Source organism: Calonectris borealis, unplaced genomic scaffold, assembly GCF_964195595.1.
Source record: "Calonectris borealis unplaced genomic scaffold, bCalBor7.hap1.2 HAP1_SCAFFOLD_33, whole genome shotgun sequence".
Taxonomy (NCBI): Eukaryota; Metazoa; Chordata; class Aves; order Procellariiformes; family Procellariidae; genus Calonectris; species Calonectris borealis.
The window spans coordinates 2,677,518-2,687,910 of record NW_027441449.1 but is presented as its reverse complement, the minus strand read 5'-3'; positions in this window follow the sequence as shown (position 1 = coordinate 2,687,910).

Genomic DNA, 10,393 nt, shown 5'->3' with positions numbered 1-10,393 from the left:
GACGGCAGCGTGTGGTCCTTTGGTTCAAATGTCGACCCAAACCCTGATAAAAATTGGGAAATGACAGTGCGCGTACTCCACGCAGCTCCTGCATTCCCTGATTCAAAAATCACCAACGTCCCGCAGTATCCGATCTCTGCTGCAGCACGAGCCGGAATCTCTGAAGTAACAGCAGATTTGGAAAAACGGCACATTATCTCCAGAACCCACTCCCCATATAATTCACCGGTTTGGCCCGTCCGAAAAGCAGACGGGAGGTGGCGACTAACAATTGGTTATCGGCGCTTAAATGCCAACACAGCTCCGCTAACGGCTGCCGTACCTAATATTGCAACTTTAACAGCCACGCTGCAAGCGGCCGCACACCCATGGATGGCAGCATTAGATGTAAAGGATATGTTCTTCATGGTCCCCTTGCAGGAAAAGGATAAAGAGAAATTTGCTTTTACTGGGGAGGGGATACAATACACCTTTAACAGACTCCCACAGGGCTACAAACGTTCACCCACAATCGCTCACGCTGCGCTTGCTGAGCTTTTACAAACAGCCTCGCTCCCCCAGAATGTGAAACTGTACCCATCTATAGATGATATCCTAATCGGCGGAGATTCCTCTGAAGAGGTAGGGGAAGCAGCAACAGCAGTACGGCAAGCGCTACCTAAAGCAGAAATTGAAACCCCCCGCCGAGAAATGTCAGGGACCAAGTAGAGAAGTAAAATTTTTAGGTACTTGGTGGATTGCAGGTAGTGCAACAATTCCACCAGACACCCGAAGTAAAACAGAACAACTACAGATGCCCCAATCTAGGGAAGAATTACAACAGCTTGTGGGTACTTTAGGATGGTGGAGAAAACACGTACCTGGATTTTCTATCATTGCTCACCCGCTATGCTCACTTTTATGAAAGGGAAAACCATGGGAATGGAATTCAGAGCATGAAGAGGCAGTCAAAACTCTAATTCAGGAATTAAAAGCATATCAATCATTGGGACCAGTGCACCCCCACGACCCTCTTACAGCAGAATGGGGCTTTGCTGAACACGGTGCTTATTGTAGCCTGTTCCAAACGGGCCCTGGCGGACCGAAAAGACCTTTGATGTTCAGTTCGACTGCATTTAAAGAGACAGAACAGAGATATTCCGAGTGGGAATATCCAGCGTGGCAGAGCGGAGGCCATCAGAGAGGCCGCAGCGGAGCAGCAATCAAGCCTCCCGCAGCTGCACGACCGCGTTCTCGGTTGTGCCGAAGCGCTGTGCCCAAGTGCCGCCACTCTCCCAGGGCGATGCAGAGGAGCAGGGGCCATTTGCAGCGAGTCAGCAGGAGGTGCTGGGCCTCCTGGGACTGGCACGAGAGCTGTGCAACCTCTCACGGGGCAAGGAAGCCTCCCCGGGCTGGGAACCCTGGGAACCCTCCTCCACCGGGCTCCGCGCTCCCATCAGCTGTCGCCGTGGGCCAGGCAGCGCGCTACCAGAGAAGCGCGAGCACTGCCAAGAGCAGGACTGTGAAGGGGAGGAGAGCTACCAGCCAGCGCCACCAGGTCCTGCAGAGGCCAAAGCTCTTCTTCTCCCTGTCCAGTCAAAGGAAGGGCTGGATGAGTTGGGGTGCCAGGGAGACGGTGACGCTGGGGGGGACGGTGGTCTGCACAGCCCCCTCAGTGCCCCTCTGACTTGGCCTCTGCCTTGGGAAGTGAGTGGGGAAGCGAGCACCAGCCCTGGGAAAGGGCTTCAGGCCAGCCTGTGCCATCCTGCTGCTGACGGCAAACAGCCGAGCACCTGACGGTAGAAACCCACCTTCCCCCTTCTCTCCCTTCCTCAGCGCTACAGGAGAGGCTGTCTTCTTGCCTGCATAAGCTTTCCCTGAAAGACCAGTACCAAAACTCAAAAACAAGCAGAGGAGACTCATTCAAAGTAGTTACAGCCGGTGTCTGCCCGTGACATTCCAACATGCACAAAAAAGCCAGGAAGGTTTCTGTGTGCCTGCCTGCCCAGCTCTCATGCCAGAGAGCTGGGGCAGAAGGGCCTGGAAGCTGCTGCTGCAGCAAAAGGAAGGGACAGAGCTCTCTGTTCTGGGGACAAGAGGTGGAGAGGGACCAGGGACCCTTGCTGGGCCATATCTGAAGAGCACTGGGCAGCATGCAGGCGGCCAGCCAACAGTCTCTCCTGTGAGGAGCAGCAAGGGCTGGCTGCTCCTTAAGGGAAGGTGAGCGCGGAGTTGCCCAGCGCAGGCAGTGCTCTGGCCACCGGCTCGCACCGAGGGCTACCTGTTGCTCCCTCAGCGATGGCTGCAGCTCTCTCGCAGGCCCTGGTGCAGACTCACGATTGAAGACGCTTCTGAGTTTAGGTCACATTAAAACCAGAGACCCTCTAAAACCCTGGCCCTCTCTCTTGCCCTTGTTCCTCACCCCCCACGTACGGTCAGCCGTACTGCTGCTCCCTATCCTTCCCCAGCTAAAGGGGAGGAGAAACCTGTTTAAACAGGCAAGGGTGGCAGGAAGGGCCCCAGATGCCTTGCCACCCATAACCACGCTGCCTTGGGTCAAATCCCTGTTTTGCTATTTCTAAATAGTTGGCTAACCTTTGAAAAAGCAGAAACAGTATTCTTGAGAAGTACCAATAGGGGTATTTTGGTTACCCAAGGACGTTCAAGATCCTGAAGAGTTATTGTAACAAGAGAGAAAACATCTACCCCACAGGAGAAAAAGGGGAAGGTGCCATTCTGTGTTTCTTCCACCGATTGGCTCTCGGGGGAGAAAAAGGAAAAAGTGTAATTGTTAATTGTCTCCATGCGATGGTTCCCAAAATACAGGAAAGGCATCAATGCAGGGCCCACAACCAAGTTAGGGTCAAGGCCACTGCTTCTATCATAATTCTCCCAGGTAGAAAACCACCAAGTGCTACACAGCACAGCAAAAAACGGAGCATGGCATGGATCAGATAAACCAATGTCGGGAACAGATAAGGCAACCACACAACCAGCAACTGTTAAACAGATGTAAGAATTATATGCTCTAATATGCTCTGGTCAAATCTTTTGTTACTCCAAACCCTTTGAGCCCCATGTTGGGTTTAACTGTGGTAGGCAGCTAAGCACCACACAGCCGCTCAATCGCTTCCCAACCCGCAGTGGGTTGGGGAGAGAATCGGAACGGTAAAAGTGCAAAAACTTATAAGTTGAGATAAAGACAGTTGAATAAAAAGGGGGGAAAAAAAACAACAAAGAAAAGCAGAACCAAGAAAAGTACGTGATGCAAAAAACCTAAACCGCTCACCACCGACCAACTGATGCCCAGCCAGCTGTGGCGGTGCATTTCCCCCACCTCTCCTGGGCCGCTCTGTGACCTCAGGAACTCCCGTTAGGCCTTGGCCTTTGGGTAATGAGTTGGGCGGTGAAGCGTCCCTTGACCGTACCTGGAACTCTTGCATGGCTGAGGTGGGGAACAGCACTGACCGCACCAGGAACTCCTGCTGCCTGCCCAAGGTGGGGAATGAGAGCGGGGATAATTCATCATCCCCGGACATCCTTATCTGAATCGTAGCTCGAGTGGAACGGTACCATTGGTACTGGAATCTTGAGAATTCTGGTAACCACCACCTTGGATTGTGGCCAGGATGGAAGTTTACGGATGACTAAAGCCAATCATCTTGCGAACCTATAAACAGCAGTCCTACGTGAGACCCTTCGAGCTCTCCTGGACCGCAGCGGGCTGTGACCAGCATCGCCCTCGGAGTGGGAGCCTCTCAGAGCTCGCGAACTCTTGAGTTTGCGATATTCGGAGGAGCGTCGCCAAAAGCTGACGACGGGACCTGGGCTGAAACACTCCTCGAGGCTCAACCCCTCGCCTGTTGAGAAACGCCGAGACATTTGACATGAATATTTCACTGGACTCGAGGGGAATTTTTAACAGGTATACCTTTTGTACATTTATATATATTTGTGTCTCTGTGTGTGTGTGTGAATTGATTTAGGTAACCAATAGTAAGTATAATCTGTAATTAAGTCACTGTTGTGATTGTAGTAAATTCTATTAACTCGCTTTGTAAATGTTAAATTAGTCAATGATTAAGTGTTGCTAAAATCTTGTGATCCACCTTAAAACTGTGAATGAGCCTTAGACTGCTGCTAGACACATCTAATCCCTTAGACATAATCCGTTGACCAAGTCTGGGACCAGGAGTGGATCCAGCCGTACCTAAGCTCCACCGGGAGTTTAGAAAGCAAGGGGTTGTTCTCTGAACCTCGTGACTCAACGGGAGGGTCTCCCGTACTCTTTTATGTCTTCGGTCTCTCTATAAATCATTCTAGCTCGATTCTAACTCAGCTTTTCCTTTGTATGTTTCATCCATGCAGTAAGTGATAAAGTGAACCTTGCCATCGACCTCTGTTAAGTCACACTAATAATAAATTCCTATTAAAACCACTTTTTGCTAATACCTTTGATGGTGATTCTTTAAGCGGCCCCTACACCACTCATTCGCGACACTGGTGAAGCCATTACTCACCGGAGTCGTTCCACGTCGTGGCCGTCACTCCTCTCGGGAACAGACGGGAAAGCTCTGGAGGACAAAGGCTGTCAGGACGCGCTCTAGAAACAGAAGACCAGTGCAAGAAGATCCCATCACCTAATCCCAGAGAAGTAATTGTCTCTTGTATTTTGTGTCCTGTTGTGTCTTGTATTGTAATTTATTGTGCATTGTGTCTCGATTGTCTGTATGGTATGCAGTGTACTGTATTTTGTACTGTATGGTATGTATTGTATTTTCTATTGCATTGTATTGCATTGTATTGTGGTTTATGTATTGTATGTATTATGTACTGTATGTACTGTCATATATTTTGTATTGTAATGTACTTTGTATTGCATTTTACGTATTGTAACGTGTGGTATGTATTCTATTTATTTTGTATTGTATTGTATGTATTGTATTGTATGTATCGTATGGGTTTTGTTCCATTGTATGGTATGGTATTTATTGTATTGTATGAATTCTGTTGTATTTTGGTTTGTATGGTATTTTGGTTTTTTACTATAGAGTATGTAGTGTATTGCATGGTATGTATTGTATGGTAGGTATTGTGGGTATGGTGGGTATGGTAGGGTATAGTATTGTATTGTATGTATTGTTCTGTAGGTATTGTATCGTACTGTATTTTTTCCTGTACTGTAGTTTCTTTTGTATTGTGTATTGTATTTTGTATTGTATTGTGTATTGTCTGTATGGTATGGTATGGAATGGTACTTATTTTATTGTGTGTATCGTATTGTATGTATCCTATCCTATTTTATTGTATCGTATTCTATTGTATCCTATTGTATCCTATTTATTTTGTATTGTAGGTATGCTACTGTATGTTGTATTGTATTTTAGGTCTTGTATTTTGCATTGTGTATTGTATTTTGTATTGCATTGTGTATTGTATGTCTTGTATGGCATGGTATTTATTGTATTGGATGTATGGTATTGTACGGGATTGTATTTATCATATATGTATCTTATGTATCGTACTGTACGTATCACACTGTATTTTGGATTTTGTACTGTATTTTGTATTATATTGTACTTTGTATTGTATTGTACTGTAGGTATTGTATTGTTTGCATTTTATTGTATTTATTGCATTTTTTGGAGTGTTCTGTATTCGGTATTTGATATTGTTTTTTTTTTCCATTGTACTTTGTATTGTATGTAGTTTGTTTTATGTATGGGTTTTACGTATTGTCTAGTATGGTATTTATTGTATTGTATGTATCGTGATGTATCGTCTTGTACGGTTTGTAATGTATTTGGTATTGTAATGGTTTTTGTATTGTATTTTATGGTCCGTACTGTATGCTTTCCTAGTATTGTGTGGTATGTATCCTATTGTATATATTCTATTTTGTCTTGTGTTTTCTTGTATGTATTGTATGTGTTGTGCTTTATTGTATGGTATGGTATTTATTGTATGTATTGTATTGTATGTGTTGAATTGTATGGGAATGTATTTGTTATATTTTATGCATTGTATGTATTGTATTTCATGTATGGTAAGTATTGTAGCGTAAGGTATGTTTTGTATGGTATTGTATGTATGGCATTGTGTCATTGTATGGTATGTATTGTATTGTATGTATTGTACGTATAGTTTTGCTTTAATGTGTGTAGTGTATGGTATGGTATTTATTGTATTTTATGTATTTATGTATTATCTTGTATTATATTTTGTCGTATTGTATTGTGTTGTATTCTATGTGTTGTATTATACGTGTTGTACTTTGTATTGTGTTGTATGGTATGTGTTGTACGGTATGTGTTGTATTGTAGCTGTGGTAGGGTGTGGTATTGTATGGTATTGCATGGTATATTGTATGGCATGGCATGGCATGGCATGGCATGGCATGGTATGGGATGGTATGGGATGGGATGGTATGGTATTGCATGGTATTGTTTGTTAGGTATTCTCTGTGTTCTATTGTCTGTGTGGAATTGTAATGTACGGTATTTATTTATTTATTGTATTGTATGTATTGTGGTTTTATAAATGTAATGTATTTATTCTGTTGTACTACGGTTTCTTTTGTATTGTGGATTGTTTGTATTTTATTGTACGGTCTGGTATTTATTTTATGTATCGTATCGTAGTATATGTATTGTATTGTGTGTATTATATTTTCTATTGTAATGTAGTATTGTATTGTAGGTATTGTATTATATTTTATGTCTTGTATTATATTTTATTATCTGTATATTAATGTAGTTGGTGTTGTAATGTATTGTGTATTGTATGTATTTTATGGAATGTATTGTATTGTATGTATTTTATTGTCAGTATTGTAATGTATTTTGCAAGGTCCTGTATTTTGTATTGTATTGTGTGTATCATATTGTATTTTTCTTTTGTATTTTGCACTGTATTGCATTTTGTATTGTATGGTATGATATGTATGGTGTGGTATGTATTGCAGTTTTTTTTTATTGTATTTGTTATTCCGTTGTCTGCTATTTATTGTCCTTTTATATCGTGTTGTAGGTGATGGTACTTATGAAATTGTATGTATTGTATTGTATGTATCGCATTGTATTGTATTTTGTATTTTGACTTGTATTTTGTATTTTGTATTGTTTGCATTGTATTTTATGTATTTATTGGATGGATTGTATTTTACATTGTATTTTGCATTCAATTCTGTATGATACGCATTGTATTGGATGGATTGTATTATACTTGTTTTGTAGCTTGTTTTGTATCGTACCGTAGTTGGTATTGTATTGTGTATTGTATGTATTGTCTGGTGCGTTATTTATCGTCTTGTATGTATCGTATTGTATATATCGCATTGTTTGTATTGTATATATTGTATTCTTTTTATTGTATTGTTTTTTGTATTGTATTTTGAATTGTATTTGGGATTTTGTATTGCATTTTGTATTGTATTTTATGTATTGTATTTTCTATTGCATTCTCTGCTTTGCATTGCATGTATTGTATTTTGTATTGTGTTTCATATGCAGTCTTTTATGTCCTGTATTTTATGTATTGTATGGTATGGTATTTATAGTATTGTATGCATTCCAATGTAGTTTGTATTGTATTGTATATATTGTGTTTATTTTATTGTATGTATTGTATGGTTTGTAATGTATTTTGTATTGTAATGTATTTTATATTGTAGTTTATGTATTGTTTGTATTGTATGGATTGTATTGTATGGTTTGTATTGTATGGTTTTGTATGTATGATGTGGTATGTATTGTACTTTATGTGTTGTGTCTTGCATTGTTTTGTATGTATTGTGTGCGTTGTGTTTTACTGTGTTGTATGGTATTTTTTGTATTGTGTATATTGTATATATTGTATGTCTTGTATGTCTTGTATTTTATGTATGGTATGTATTGTATGGAAAGGTATGTATGCGTTGTATGGTATTGCATGTATCATACTGTATCGTATCTAACGTATCGTATCGTATTGCATCGTATGTATCATATTGCATTGTATGTATTGTATTGTATATATTGTATGTATTGAATTGTATGGTGTTTCCAATGCATGTCTTGAATTTCTTGCATGCAGTGTATGGTATGTGATTTATTGTATTTTATGAATTGTATTGTGCTGTCTTGTGTTGTATTTTAGGTGCTGTATTGTACGTGTAGTATTCTGTATAATATGGTATGGTATGCGTTGTATGGTACGTGTTGTATGGCACGGATTGGATTGGATTTTGGTTTGGATTGGATTTTGGTTTGTACTTGTCGTGGTTTAAGCTGGCAGGCAGCCAAATACCGCGCAGCCGCTCGCTCACTCCCCCCCCGCAGTGGGACGGGAGAGAATCGGAAGGGCAAGAGTGAGAAAAACTCGTGGGTTGAGGTAAAGACAGTTTAATGGAACAGAAAAGGGAAAATAAGAATGATAATGATAGAATATACAAAATGAGTGATGCACAATGCAATTGCTCACCACCCGCGCTGACCGACAGCCAAGTAGCGATCGCTACTTCCTGGATCACGCCTACCGTTCCTATACTGAGCATGACGTCACATGGTATGGAATACCTCGTTGGCCAGCTGGCCAGCTGTCCTGATGATGCTCCCTCCCATCCTCTGCGTGGTGGTAGGAGAGCTGTCCTGGGCAGGGTACTTAGCAACAACTGAACTCATCAGTGTTCTCAACATCCTTCTCATACTAAATCCAAAACACAGCCCTAGGAAGAAATTTAACTCTATCCCAGCTGAAGCCAGGACAGTCTGTATTTTGTTTTGTACTGTGTTGTATACAGTGTATGAGTGTATTGTATGGTATTTATTGTATGGCATGTATTGTATGGTATGTATTGTATTGCAGGTATGGTAGCTATGGTGGGGTATGGTATTAAATAGTATTGTATTGTATGGCATTGTACTGTACAGTACTGTAATGTATGGCATGGTATTGTATGGTATTGCATGGCATGCTGTTGTATTGTACGGCATGTATTGTATTGCAAGGTATTTACTGGATTGTATGTATGATATTGTATGGTACGGTATTTAGTGTATTGTATGTTTTGTGTTGTATGTATTGTATTTTGGTTTGGTTTGTATTTGTGCTGGTTTGGCCTGGATAGAGTTAATTTTCTCCACAGTAGCCTGTACGGGGCTGTGTTTTGGAGTTGTGCTGGAAACGGTGTGGATAACACAGCGCTGTTTCGTCCCTGCTGAGCAGGGCTTACACACGGCCACGGCCTCTTCTGCTCCTCCCCCCGCCCCACCAGCGAGCAGGCTGGGGGTGCCCCAGGAGCTGGGAGGGGACACAGCCGGGACAGCTGACCCCAGCTGGCCACAGGGATGTTCCGCACCACATGACGTCACGCTCAGCATATAAGGCTGGGGGAAGAAGGAGGGGGGGACGTTCGGAGTGATGGCGTTTGTCTTCCCAAGTCACCGTTAGGCGTGACGGAGCCCTGCTTTCCTGGGGATGGCTGAGCACCTGCCTGCCGGTGGGAAGTAGGGAATGAATTCCTTGATTTGCTTTGCTTGTGCGCGGTTTTTGCTTTCCCTGTTAAACTGTCTTTATCTCAGCCCAGGAGTTTTCTCACTTTTACCCTTCTGATTCTCTCCCCCATCCCACCGAGGGGGAGCGAGCGAGCAGATGTGTGGTGCTTAGTTGCCGGCTGGGGTTAAACCACGATGGTATTTTATTTTGGTTTGTATTGTATTTTATGTATTGTATAGATTGTCTTGTACTGCATTGTCTCTATTGTTCTGTATGTATTGTATTTATTCTATTGTCTGTAGTGCATGGTGTGGTATGTTTTTTACGTATTTTATTGTACGTATAGTATATTTTGTAGAGGATATATTTATTGTATGTATTGTATTGTATGGTATGTATTGCATGGTATGGTATCGTATGGTATGGTATTTATGATGAGGAGAAACAAAAAGAAATGGATGAGGAGAAGCTGGAGGAAAAAGTGAAGGAGGAGCAGGAGGAGAAGGAGGAACACGAGAAGGAAGACGAGGATAAGGAGGAAGAAAAAACAGGACGAGGATGAAAAGGAGCAGGACGAGGAGAGGAGAAAGATGAGAAATGTGCAAGAGGAGGAAGAAGAGGAAGTGGAGGAGGAACAGGAGGAGAAGAAACAGCAAAAGGAACAGGAATAAGACGAGGAAGAGGAAGAGGAAGAGGAGGAGAAGAAAGAGAAGGAAAAAAGGAGGAGGGGGGACAGGAGGATGAGGAGGAAGAGAAAGAAGAAGAGGAGGAGGAGGAATAAGAGGAAGAAAATGAAGGAGGAGGAGGAGAAGGAAGAACAGGAGGAAGAACAGGAGGAGGAGAAAGAAAAAGAGGAATATGAGGTAGGAGAAGATGAAGAGGAGGAGGAAGAGGGGGAGGAAGAGGGTGAAGAACAGGAGGCAGAGGAGAAGGAAGGAGA